The 13,447-nt window shown below is 40.0% G+C and overlaps 1 protein-coding gene across 7 annotated transcripts in view; it reads left to right on the top strand.

The window, feature by feature from the left end:
• Nucleotides 1-8,745: 8,745 nt before the first annotated feature.
• The window catches only part of mical2b (microtubule associated monooxygenase, calponin and LIM domain containing 2b), an 88,589-nt gene continuing 83,887 nt past the window's right edge, over nt 8,746-13,447 (top strand). For 6 of the 7 annotated variants that reach the window (XM_063000787.1, XM_063000786.1, XM_063000785.1 and 3 more), the window contains exon 1: nt 8,746-8,881. The gene's annotated coding sequence lies outside the window, so the exon portion shown is untranslated. Of the gene's footprint in view, nt 8,886-13,447 lie in introns of all 7 variants that reach the window. The other variant, XM_063000784.1, reaches the window with a different exon arrangement.

Raw genomic sequence — 13,447 nt, 5'->3', positions numbered from 1 at the left:
GTGAGTACACCCCTCACATTTCTGCAGATATTTAAGTATATCTTTTCATGGGACAACACTGACAAAATGACACTTTGACACAATGAAAAGTAGTCTGTGTGCAGCTTATATGACAGTGTAAATTTATTCTTCCCTCAAAATAACTCAATATACAGCCATTAATGTCTAAACCACCGGCAACAAAAGTGAGTACACCCCTAAGAGACTACACCCCTAAATGTCCAAATTGAGCACTGCTTGTCATTTTCCCTCCAAAATGTCATGTGACTCGTTAGTGTTACTAGGTCTCAGGTGTGCATAGGGAGCAGGTGTGTTCAATTTAGTAGTACAGCTCTTACACTCTCTCATACTGGTCACTGAAAGTTCCAACATGGCACCTCATGGCAAAGAACTCTCTGAGGATCTTAAAAGACGAATTGTTGCGCTACATGCAGATGGCCAAGGCTACAAGAAGATTGCCAACACCCTGAAACTGAGCTGCAGCACAGTGGCCAAGATCATCCAGCGTTTTAAAAGAGCAGGGTCCACTCAGAGCAGACCTCGCGTTGGTCGTCCAAAGAAGCTGAGTGCACGTGCTCAGCGTCACATCCAACTGCTGTCTTTGAAAGATAGGCGCAGGAGTGCTGTCAGCATTGCTGCAGAGATTGAAAAGGTGGGGGGTCAGCCTGTCAGTGCTCAGACCATACGCCACACACTACATCAAATTGGTCTGCATGGCTGTCACCACAGAAGGAAGCCTCTTCTGAAGTCTCTACACAAGAAAGCCCGCAAACAGTTTGCTGAAGACATGTCAACAAAGGACATGGATTACTGGAACCATGTCCTATGGTCTGATGGGACCAAGATTAATTTGTTTGGTTCAGATGGTCTCAAGCATGTGTGGCGGCAATCAGGTGAGGAGTACAAAGATAAGTGTGTCATGCCTACAGTCAAGCATGGTGGTGGGAATGCCATGGTCTGGGGCTGCATGAGTGCAGCAGGTGTTGGGGAGTTACATTTCATTGAGGGACACATGAACTCCAATATGTACTGTGAAATACTGAAGCAGAGCATGATCCCCTCCCTCCGGAAACTGGGTCGCAGGGCAGTGTTCCAGCATGATAATGACCCCAAACACACCTCTAAGACGACCACTGCTTTATTGAAGAGGCTGAGGGTAAAGGTGATGGACTGGCCAAGCATGTCTCCAGACCTAAACCCAATAGAACATCTTTGGGGCATCCTCAAGCGGAAGGTGGAGGAGCGCAAAGTCTCGAATATCCGCCAGCTCCGTGATGTCGTCATGGAGGAGTGGAAAAGCATTCCAGTGGCAACCTGTGAAGCTCTGGTAAACTCCATGCCCAGGAAAGTTAAGGCAGTTCTGGGAAATAATGGTGGCCACACAAAATATTGACACTTCAGGAACTTTCACTAAGGGGTGTACTCACTTTTGTTGCTGGTGGTTTAGACATTAATGGCTGTATATTGAGTTATTTTGAGGGAAGAATAAATGTACACTGTTACATAAGCTGCACACAGACTACTTTTCATTGTGTCAAAGTGTCATTTTGTCAGTGTTGTCCCATGAAAAGATATACTTAAATATCTGCAGAAATGTGAGGGGTGTACTCACTTTTGTGATACACTGTACGTAGAATAAATCATTTATTTGTTTTCTCTTACTGTTTTTTGCAAAGCTAACCTTATAACTCAGACAGGGTGCCAGTTAATCACAGAGCAACACACCTACATATTTACTTACACCCAGGGGCAGTTTAAAGCAGCCAGTTCACTTTCTGCATGTTTTGCCAAGTTGACAAAAACTGAAGTACACAGATGAAACCTATGCAGACACGGTGAGAACATGCAAGGCTTCTCACAGCAACTGGAGGCAAAAATCAAACAAGCTGTCTATGATCCATGCTGCTGTGTGGCACCTACACTATTACCTGTTCCATTGTGCTCAGTCACTCACTTGTTTATCCTTATCAGGGTCGCGGGGGGGTGCTGGAGCCTATTCCAGTTGTCAATGGACGCAGGGCACATTCACATCTACACACACACAAACAAACATCTACGGGCAATTTTGTATCTCCAAATAACTTGACTGCATGTCTGTGGACTGTGGGAGGAAACCTGAGCTCCCAGGGGAAAGTCATGTGAACACGAGGAGAACATGCACACAGAAATGACCCGGACCGCTCCACCTGGGAACCATACCCAGGACCTTATTGCTGTGAGGCAACAGTTCTACCCACTGTGCCACCCAGACACTGTACTGTCTATTATTATTGTTATTATTATTATTATTATTATTATTATTATTATTATTATGGTGAGCTCAGGCAGTATAGTGATGAGAGCCATGCTGCTGGTAACAGCAGTCCCTGAGTTCTGAGGGTTTAAATTTCAGGCTGGGCTCACAAACACAGAAGGTACATGGTGTTACGAGAACCTAGCCAAAGGTCCAGGGGGACATATCAGTGCACCCTTAACACCAGTGCCAAGCCCAGATAAACAGAAGGGTTTTGTCTGAAAGGGCATCCAGTGTAAAAACTGTGCCAAATAAAATATTCGATTGAATGATCTGCTGTGATGACCTCTAATGAAAGCAGCCAAAAGGAATCATTCATTCATTATTAATAGCAGGTGATTAGTCAGATTAACTTTGCATTGATTTGTAGAGACTCTGCCTTCAAGCAGTGGCAAGTACACCCAAACCAAGCCAAAAAGAAACGCCTCCTACTAAAAAAAAACAAAGCCAAGCATTTAGTACTCCTCCGTTCTATTGGTGTGTGCCAAACGTGCACTTTTCCACTTAGAAATATAATGACTTAAGGCAGATGTTATTTTCCACATCTGTATACACCAGGGCTTGTTGTTTTTGCACTAGTTTTGTTCAGAATAAGGGGGGTTTGCACTACAACCCTATCTCATTCCTCCACTCTGTGTAGTTGTTGATGGACTTATCTTACTAACAGTTGGATTACATCCTGCATTGGCATTTTCAGTCAGTTTCTCTATTTATAAAATGTTTTCCTCTTGCAGCAGCCACATTTCTGCTCATAATTGCCTTAATAGTTAACAGCTATTAAAAGTTAAAATAAGTCTGGACCTCAGCTCAATATGACGAAGACAAAAGTCATGACAATAGGAAAGACCAATAACTTTGCCATTGATTATGAACATGTTGATGTGGGCAGCTTTTGCTTACTTGGATAAATAAAGTACACCAAAGGATCCAGGTCTAGAAATACACTATATTGCCAAAAGTATTCACTCACCCGTCCAAATCATTGAATTCAGGTGTTCCAATCACTTCAATGGCCACAGGTGTATAAAACCAGGCACCTAGGCATGCAGACTGCTTCTACAAACATTAGTGAAAGAATGGGTCGCTCTCAGGAGTGCATGTGCAACAAGTCCAGTCATTAAATTTCCTCGCTACTAAATATTCCACAGTGGACTGTCAGTGGTATTATAACAAAGTAGAAGCGATTGGGAACGACAGCAACTCGGCCACAAAGTGCTAGGCCATGTAAAATGACAGAGCGGTGTCAGCGGATGCTGAGGCACATAGTGCGCAGAGGTCGCCAACTTTCTGCAGAGTCAATCGCTACAGACCTCCAAACTTCATGTGGCCTTCAGATTAGCTCAAGAACAGTGCGTAGAGAGCATCCAAGCCTTACATCACCAAGCGCAATGCAAAGCGTCGGATGCAGTGGAGACGCGTTCTCTGGAGTGACAAATCATGCTTCTCTGTCTGGCAATCCGATGGACGAGTCTGGGTTTGGCGGTTGCCAGGAGAACGGTACTCGTCTGACTGCATTGTGCCAAGTGTAAAGTTTGGTGGAGGGGGGATTATGGTGTGGGGTTGTTTTTCAGGAGTTGGGCTCGGCCCCTTAGTTCCAGTGAAAGGAACTCTTAATGCTTCAGCATACCAAGAGATTTTGGACAATTTCATGCTCCTGACTTTGTGGGAACAGTTTGGGGATGGCCCCTTCCTGTTCCAACATGACTGCACCAGTGTACAAAGCAAGCTCCATAAAGACATGGATGAGCGAGTTTGGTGTGGAAGAACTTGACTGGCCTGCACAGAGTCCTGACCTTAACCCGATAGAACACCTTTGGGATGAATTAGAGCGGAGACTGTGAGCCAGGCCTTCTCGTCCAACACACCTCACAAATGCGCTTCTGGAAGAATGGTCAAACATTCCCATAAACACACTCCTAAACCTTGTGGAAAGCCTTCCCAGAAGAGTTGAAGCTGTTATAGCTGCAAAGGGTGGGCCGACATCATATTAAACCCTATGGATTAAGAATGAGACGTCACTCAAGTTCATATGCGTGTGAAGGCAGACGAGCGAATACTTTTGGCAATATAGTGTATGACACACACACTTTGTAAAGCAAGAATAAAAGAGCTGGTAAAGATCTTCAGATATGATGATTTGTCACAACGATCAGAAATATCCAGATTACTGTCTGCTCTGTGGTTCTTTATGGATGTAAAAGCGAAACAATAAAAAAGCAGGACAGAAAGAATATAAATGTTTTTGGACTGTGGTGCTGGCGAAGACTTTTATAAGAACCTTGCACGGCAAATAAGAAAATGAAATGGATCTACCACACAAAAGTGAATTGGTTGTAATTGTAACTGTAAAATTGTCAATCAGAACATGCTACTTCACAGCTCGACCGCCAGATATCACCATTTAAAGGGTACAGCATTGATCTGACGACATCTGCCGGTAAAGTAATGAAACAGCATGTACACATTTTTCCTTCATGTTTTACCACCCTGGTCAGGGTCCCACAAGGAAGCATTTACAGCTGTTATAGCATCTTGTTATGAAGATGCATTTTAGCTGCAAGGACTAACAATCTGGTCTCTTCCCGTGCCTTTACAGACTCGTTATTACTAACTAAACTCATTATTAATAACCAGAACTGAACTGTTGTTTACATGCCACACTGCACTTTATACATACTGTACATTGCTATAATTTCATTTGAAGTTTTTATTATTTATTTATCTTTGCTATTTTTTTATTTTCTGTATATTTACAAAATTCTGTCTAGCGTGTTAAATTTGTACATTATCTGCAGAGTCTTGTCTGTATATTGTATTGTTTGTATATTGTAGAGAGATAACAACAGCTGAAAATAAATTCCTTGTGTGTGTAAACATACTTGGCAAATTAAGCTGATTCTGATTCTGCTTACCTCAAACTGAAAACTTCTATGTTATCAGTAAAGGATTATGGAGCTCAAACGCTGCCATAAGTATTTGAATCTGAATTTTATAAATTTGAAATATTTCAATCTGAATTTTATACATTTGAAATATTTCAATCTGAATTTTATAAATTTGAAATATTTAATGGCGTAATTTATAAATTTGAATTTTAACAATGCTTTTTTTGTGATTTGAACTTGTGAGGTGGTGAAATTTGCTGTTGAAAAATTTTCATTTCAAAATTACAACTTGCAATTTTCAGATTTTAAAAATTCAGATAAAAAAAATTCAGATCTCACAGATTCAAATCTCAGAAATACGAATTCAAGTTTGAGGTGAAACATCCGGGTTTCCCAGGAAAAGTAAACTTTCCAGAGCGATCGAACGCAGCATTTAACCAATCACAGCGCTGCCTCACCTGCGTTCATGTCTGTGGAGGAGAAATGAATCCCAATGAGGTAAGTGCATCCAAAGTGTCAACCTCAACTGACCAGATTAGTCGAACCAGGTGTGTTAGGTAAATGAGGTAAAGACTGAACTCTGAAGTGCTATACGGCACACCAGGAAAGAAGTTTCACAACATTTCTGAACTCCCCGTTTTAATATGTGCAAGCAACGGAATATCCATGCCTTCCTAAACTCAGACCAGCTCGTGCCAAGCAAAACTCTTAGCTAACCACTACCAACAAGCTAGCTAACGCTAACTAACCTTACCCCGCGCGTTATCACGCCACCAGCGTTACATAACGCAAAATATAAAACTTGCCGTAAAGCACGTTGAGTATTTACCAGAACTATAAATAATTAGCTGACTGTGGATCTGAAGAACTTTGGATGCACTTTCCTCATTGGGATTCATTTCTCCTCCACAGACATGAACGCAGGTGAGGCAGCGCTGTGATTGGTTAAATGCTGCGTTCGATCGCTCTGGAAAGTTTACTTTTCCTGGGAAACCCGGATGTTTCACCTCAAACTTGAATTCGTATTTCTGAGATTTGAATCTGTGAGATCTGAATTTTTTTTATCTGAATTTTTAAAATCTGAAAATTGCAAGTTGTAATTTTGAAATGAAAATTTTTCAACAGCAAATTTCACCACCTCACAAGTTCAAATCACAAAAAAAGCATTGTTAAAATTCAAATTTATAAATTACGCCATTAAATATTTCAAATTTATAAAATTCAGATTGAAATATTTCAAATGTATAAAATTCAGATTGAAATATTTCAAATTTATAAAATTCAGATTCAAATACTTATGGCAGCGTTTGAGCTCCATAAAGGATTCTTTACATAAATTGTTTTTGAATAGCACACTGGTTATGATTGATCCATGAACAATGACTTCAGATGCAGGCACTGACTTCTGCAACTCTAAATGACAACAGACCAAGGTTAAGCAAATATTAAATACTGTTACTCTCTCCACCCAGTAAATATTGCTATCACGGCCTTGCATTTGAAGAATGCCTTTATTGGTCATATATAAACATACAGTTGTAAAGTACAACAAAATTCTTTCTTCGCATATCCCGGCTTGTTTGGAAGCTGGGGTCAAAGCACAGGGTCAGCCAGTGTATGGCGCCCATGGAGCAGAGCTGGGATTTGACTTGGGAGGAAAATAGTCGAGACAAAACTCTCCAAATGTGTAGAGCAGGCTTTCTACATCTACAATAAAAAATAATTGTCTACAAATGTATGAGGCATTATAACTTTCAATCTGCAAATGTGACACTATTTGCACATTTCTTTATCACTGCCTTCAACCTTCTTGTGTATCATATAAGCATATTTTAAATCTTCTAAGTTTGTTTGTAATACCTATTTGTGTTCTGTATTTTTATTATTTTTTGTCCTGAATTAAAGAAATCAAACTTAAGAAGTTTATTTAATACAGCCATAATGCACTTCAACATTTGTAGCGTTAGTTTGCATTAGCTAGTAAATGATGTTTGAATACTTTTTATTGCTATTGGTGCTAAGTATTTATTTATAGATTAAATGATATATTCAGAAAGAGGTTATAAAAATCATACAAAACTACAGTTCACGTTTTTAGATAGTCAGGTGAAAGTTCACACATACTGGACAGCCTTGGAATTAAAACTCTTCTTATTTAATTGAAGATTGTTCGAAAATAAATTGGTTACAACATACAAACAGCATGCTAAATTACACATTCGGTGGTAAACGTTCTGTAATGTACATTGTGGCATTGTGGTTGGAACAGCTGGTGACTTCTTAGTACCAAATTAAATAAGGCTAGTTTGGCAACATCAGGCAGAAAACCCAAAGTGTTGCCCTATGCTAAAAAGTATGATTCTCTATGGAGGGATGTAATCAAAGAACTATCAAATACAAGTTTGTCTGGAATTAAAAACCGCCAGAATTCTGTACAGTCAAGCAAGTTTTACAAGAGTACTGTACTTTCTGTATTACCAAATTATTATTATTAATCCCGAAGGAAATTAAGGACTCAGTGGCAAGTTACAAAGATCAAAAGTAATAATACACACTATAAAGATTCACATTATACAAACAAATACCTGCACAATCACAACAACAAACTACAACAGCAGGGCCTGTGGGTACATATGGAGATGTTATTTTGGTATACAAGGCTGGTATAGATTGTATCAACTGTAAAGTATAAATTATAAAGTGTACAGTGCAAAGATAAAAATGTGTATATGGGTGTGCAAAGAGGGGCATGTCTGCCTGTCTGTGCACAAATGTGCACACACACACATACATGCTGTTTGAGTTGGTCCGCTTCTAGATCTTCATCAGTGGTCACAGGACGCTGCTCATGAGGCACAGTTGGTTGGATGTTTTTGGTTGGTGGACTATTCTCAGTCCAGCAGTGACAGTGAGGAGTTTAAAAACTCCATCAGCGCTGCTGTGTCTTATCCACTCATACCAGCAAAACACACACTAACACACCACCACCATGTCAGTGTCACTACAGTGCTGAGAATGATCCACCACCCAAATAATAGCTACTCTGTAGTGGTCCTGGGAGAGTCCATTGAAGAACAGCATGAAAGGGGGGTAACAAAGCATGCAGAGAAATAGATGGACTACAGTCAGTAATTGTAGAACTACAAAGTGCTTCTATATGGTAAGTGGAGCTGATAAAATGGACAGTGAGTGTAGAAACAAGGACGTGGTTTTAATGTTGCTGATCGGTGTACATTGTCACAATAATAATAATGTGTGTACATGATTTCTTTCTAATGCAATGCATGTAAACATTTACTGAATGTTCAGTCAGTATTGTGGACCTTGTTTATATTAATCTGAAGGTTTAGATAGACGAACCTGCCCAGTGTGTTTCGTTTTAATTATTACTCCAATTTAGACTCAATGCATTCTGTAGGAATTTTATCCCTAATTCTGATTGGATGTGCTAAGTTTAACCTCTTTTTTGATTGGACACGACACACTCCTAAGTCCCGCCTATTCATATAAATAGCATGCAGGTTGGCTTTTGCTGACTATAACGATATGTGTAGCTGAGTGTGAGGTAGCACTGCAATTACCAAAGTTCTCTCACTAGTTCTGTTTAAAAACACTCACTAACTACAAAAAATTACGGATTTGCACGAAACCCGACAAAAACAAAGGCACTGGATTAGAAGCTAAGAAGGAAATAAAGTTACAGGTGGGTAAGTTTAACCGAGATAAAACTTCCTCAGTGTTTTATAGTGGATTTAAAAAGCCGTTTGCTAACATGAACGTTAAGTCCGTTATTAACGGCTCTCTGAGGTAAATTTAAAATTACATTATAACACAACTAATGTCAAGGTTACTAAATAAAAAGCCTTAAAATACCATAAATTACATGCTAAAGTAATACTCAATGTTTAGTATTGTTGGCAGTATTAATCTGAATATTTGAACCGCAGGTGTACAAACATGTACAGGCAGGTTGACTGAATTATTTAATAACTTATTTTTTAGTAGTATTTATACGACTGTGTGAATATTTCCTCTTATATAAACCTTTGTACAACTCTAAATAAATTTTTGTGGTATGTTGGTTTTATATGTAACAGTTTGTCTACACACACTTTACAGGAACTGGCATTTTCCCTTATGTAAAACAAAATAAATGCATTAATACATAGATTAATAGTGAACTGTAATTTCACACTTTATACCTTACAAAAGAGATTATAAATATATTGTGTTTAATGTGTGAGTGTGTGAGATATCAAACGGAATGCTGTGGGTTAGAATCCTGGGCATGTTGGACCCCTGAGCAAGGCGCTTAACCATCATTGTGTAGCACAGTCAGCTCACAGCGAAAAAGTCCTGGGTTTGATTTCCAGGTGGAACGGTCCAGGTCCTTTCTGTGAAGAGTTTGTATGTTCTCTCTATGTCTGTGTGGGTCTCCTCCAGAAGCTCCATATATCTCTGTATCCTAAAACCCCTTTCATGGTTTTAACGTCCTTTAATAAGTGTTTTAAAACGTACAAATGGCGCGCCATAGAGATCTAAATACAGAGCTTATAATTCCAATAAAACTCAACCAACCAACCAATCAGAAGCTTTAGTTTCCTCTCACAGTCCAAAGTCATGTAAATTAGGTAAATTGGAGGTACAAAATTGGCGCTGATCGTGCCCGACACTGGATTTGACCTGTTGATTCATGTGTAACCTTTAACTACTTGTCCTGTCTTGAATATAACCAAAGACATGACTTCAAAATATGACGTTAAAATCCTAATAAATAAATAAACTCTTGTCTCCAGGGCCGCCGTATGCTTTGACCCAAGCTTTCAAAACAAGATGGGAATCGTGAAAGGAACGTTTCGTTATACTATGCATGTGTGTATGTATGTATGATGAATAGAGGCATTCCATCTACCCATGATGGATCCATTTATCCGGGACATATTGTGACTTAATACATCTAAGCGGGCGGCACAGTGGCTCAGTGGGTAGCACTGTTGCCTCACAGCTAGAAGGTCCTGGGTTTTATCTACAGGTGCAGCGGTCCGGGGTTTTTTCTGTGTTTGCATGTTCTCCCCGTGTCTGTATGACTGTTTGACATTGTGAATTGATCAATCTCGTGTAACGAGTAACTACCATTTCTGTCATTAATGAAATCAAAGTGTGTAAAACATGACGTTAAAATTCTAATAAATAAATAATACAACTGAGCAATTAAAAGCTTTGAGTTAAGGGCCTTGCTCAGGAGCCAAAAGTGGCGGCATGGTGATGGTGTGTCTTGAACCAGCAACTTTCTGATCATTAGTCTAATCAGTATTGACATTAGTGTGTCTAAAACTGCTCAGCATATGTGTTTTGGGACTACTTTAAAACTTTCCAACCGGATGTAGAGCAGGACAAACGTGCAAGAGAAATGAATTTGCATAGCACATGATAAACAGACTTTTAACACACTGGTACATAAAATTGTGATTTCCTAAAAAATCACCAGACATGATTCATTACTGCTCAGTCACAATTAAAGAAAAATTTGAGCTTCATTTAGATAAAAAATGCTTTTTTGTACAGTGTTTTACACAGATTTTTGTGTCCTCTAACAGCTGGTCTGAAGATGCACATGAGGGTGGATACTAATTTTAAACTTGCTGTTATGGGTATTTTTTTTGCATCTAGCGTGAAACTGGTTAGAGACAACCCGCTCAGGTGGCGCAGCGGTAAAAAATACGCTAGCACACGAGTTGGGGTTTCGAATACATCGTATCGAATCTCAGCTCTGCCTTTCCAACTGGGCTGGGCGGCAGCATGAACAACGGATTGGCTGTTATTCATAGGAGTAAAAAGTCGGATCATAGGTCCTCGTAACTGGTGCAACTGCGGCCCCTGCTGGCTGACTGATGGCGCCTGCACTGGGCTGAGAAATAATGCTGATGGGGGTGTGGCCCTCCATACACAGTGCCCGTCCGTGTAAATAATGCAGTCTGTACTGACTGTACGTGCCGGAGGGGGCGTATGTCAGTTGAGAGACGTCCTCATTCAGCGGTGAAGGGTCGAATCAGTATAGAGGACGCATTCAGGGTAATTGGACACGACTAGATTAGGGGAGAATATTGGGGGAAAAAGTGGGAAAATGTAGTGTGCTTATTGCGTAACTGGAAGCAGTTTGCTTTACTTACTTGTACTTTCTTAGCCATGTACCTGCAATGCAAAACCCAGTCGTTAAATGTCTTGACTGATACTTTTTCTTTTGTCAAACGAATGAACTTAGAAATGTTTGGAGGTCCTCTAGGAATACATAAACTCTTTATCTCATATGAAGTAAAGCACACATAGCTCTCCATAGCATGCTGCTAACTTCTAGAAGACATGTTGCATGTCACCGGTGAGGGCGAAAAAAATATACCAGCACAGTGGCCTTACGGTCACATCCAACAGCAGCGTTTTACCCTCCATGAAGAGGGAGGGCTCTCTAAGGGAGGGCTTTGGCTCTGTGCTTAAGGTCACAATTAGTGTTAGTCAGCTGCGGAAGGCAATAAGCTCTTGTGGAAGCCTCATAGCTGTCTAATTCGACAATTGGGGACCATTCATCACTTGGTCAATTATGAGTCTGTCATGTACATATACGTAGATTACTGTATAGATTAACTTTAGAAAGTAGATCTCTAATAACCTATAATACTCATCCAGCAACTTGGGCATGTTGTTGCAGAACTAAAATAGACAACAAAGAAAAAAAAACCTAGTCTAGGCAGCTGTTTGGATGGAACACTAAAGGGTGTGGCATATTTGTTTGGACTTTGAATTTTAAAACAGCTAGTTAAATAAACGTCGGCAAAATTGCTGGCTATACCATAAATACAGATTATAAGAGAAACTGGAATATTGTAAGACTACCGTTCAGTCTGAATCAGAGGGAAAGCTTTACACCGTTTGGCTTTTTTACTCTTCAAAGTTTTAGGTGTGCCAGTCAACACATTGCTGTTGGCCAAGCAGGCAGAGGCACAACTAAAAACATAACACACATAGTTTGAATTCAATAGGTTACCTGCACTTGTCAGGAACACGTATGTCATGGCAGTCTTCAGTTGTTCACTATATTGCTGTAATTATTGCTTGGGTGATGCAGCAGGAAAATACACTAGACCACTGTTGTGGAGAGCTGAGGTTTGAATCTCAGTGGTGCTGTTGGCTGGTCGGGCATCTACACACACGATTAGCTATATCTGGGCAGTGGGGTTTGAACAGCCTGGCCATTGGGAGGTGCCAGTCCCAAGCCTGGATAAAAGAAGCAGTGTAGCATCAGAAAAGGCGTCCTGTGTAAAACTGTTCCAGATCATATGTGCCGACCAACAGGATTTTCTGTGCCGACCCTAAATTATGGGAGCAGCTATGGGAAAAATAAAAGTTAAGTGAATGTGGTATAATGGATGAGAAAAAGATTCACATTTGGTGTTTTGAAGCTGTGAAGAATTAGTAAGTAGCTAGAAATTAAATGCACAGGCATTAAAGTCAGATAGATCATAACATGAAATTTATAAGCACCTAAACTAGGTTTTACCTTATTTTTGTTTTAACTATATAGATTTATGCAAATATATGTCCGTTTCTGAACTGCTGCATGCAACACTTTCCAAAATGAGACCGGGACAATGTAGGATGGGAAGTAGTTATAAGTTGTAATGTCACTACAGACTGCATTAGGCTTGGGCACAAAAAATACTCGTCTTGTTATTGACCTGAACTTAGGCTCCAGTCATGCAGTTGAGTCTGATCTGTCTTGGCTTATGTAAAGTATTGCAGATAATTCCTGATGGCCCTGATGCTTTGTTGGTTAGTCCTGTTTTTGTGACTTGAGTGCTTACTGCAAGGACAGCTTAAATAATTCAGCATTTAGGATAGTTATTGTCCCTGCTGTTGGGACTTGTAACCTAATCCTCTTGTGCATGTGTTTGTTAGTGCCTGGGTGCACAACTACAGTTTTGTAATTGTCTTTGTGCTAACTAACCTTGTGCTGGTTATTTAAAACTTGCATTGGAGCAAATGAAATAAACACTGGAACAAGTTGCAATTTGGGCCTCTGATGCTGGAGTATACCTCTGATTCACTCAGTATAAGGAGGTTGGCCCCTGTGCAGAAGGCTTTATTGTGGTGCATTTACCTGTGATGCATTTCATGTTGCTCTTAGATAAGCTTCACTTGTGTTAGTCCTAAACTAGAACTAGGAACTCGGCATCATCATCATGAACTGTTGCTGTTGAGTCTCCAGTTAAGCAAA

This window comes from Trichomycterus rosablanca, chromosome 8, assembly GCF_030014385.1.
Source record: "Trichomycterus rosablanca isolate fTriRos1 chromosome 8, fTriRos1.hap1, whole genome shotgun sequence".
NCBI lineage: Eukaryota > Metazoa > Chordata > Actinopteri > Siluriformes > Trichomycteridae > Trichomycterus > Trichomycterus rosablanca.
The sequence above is the reverse complement of the archived record's forward strand: the minus strand, read 5'-3'. Positions and strand labels throughout refer to the sequence as shown.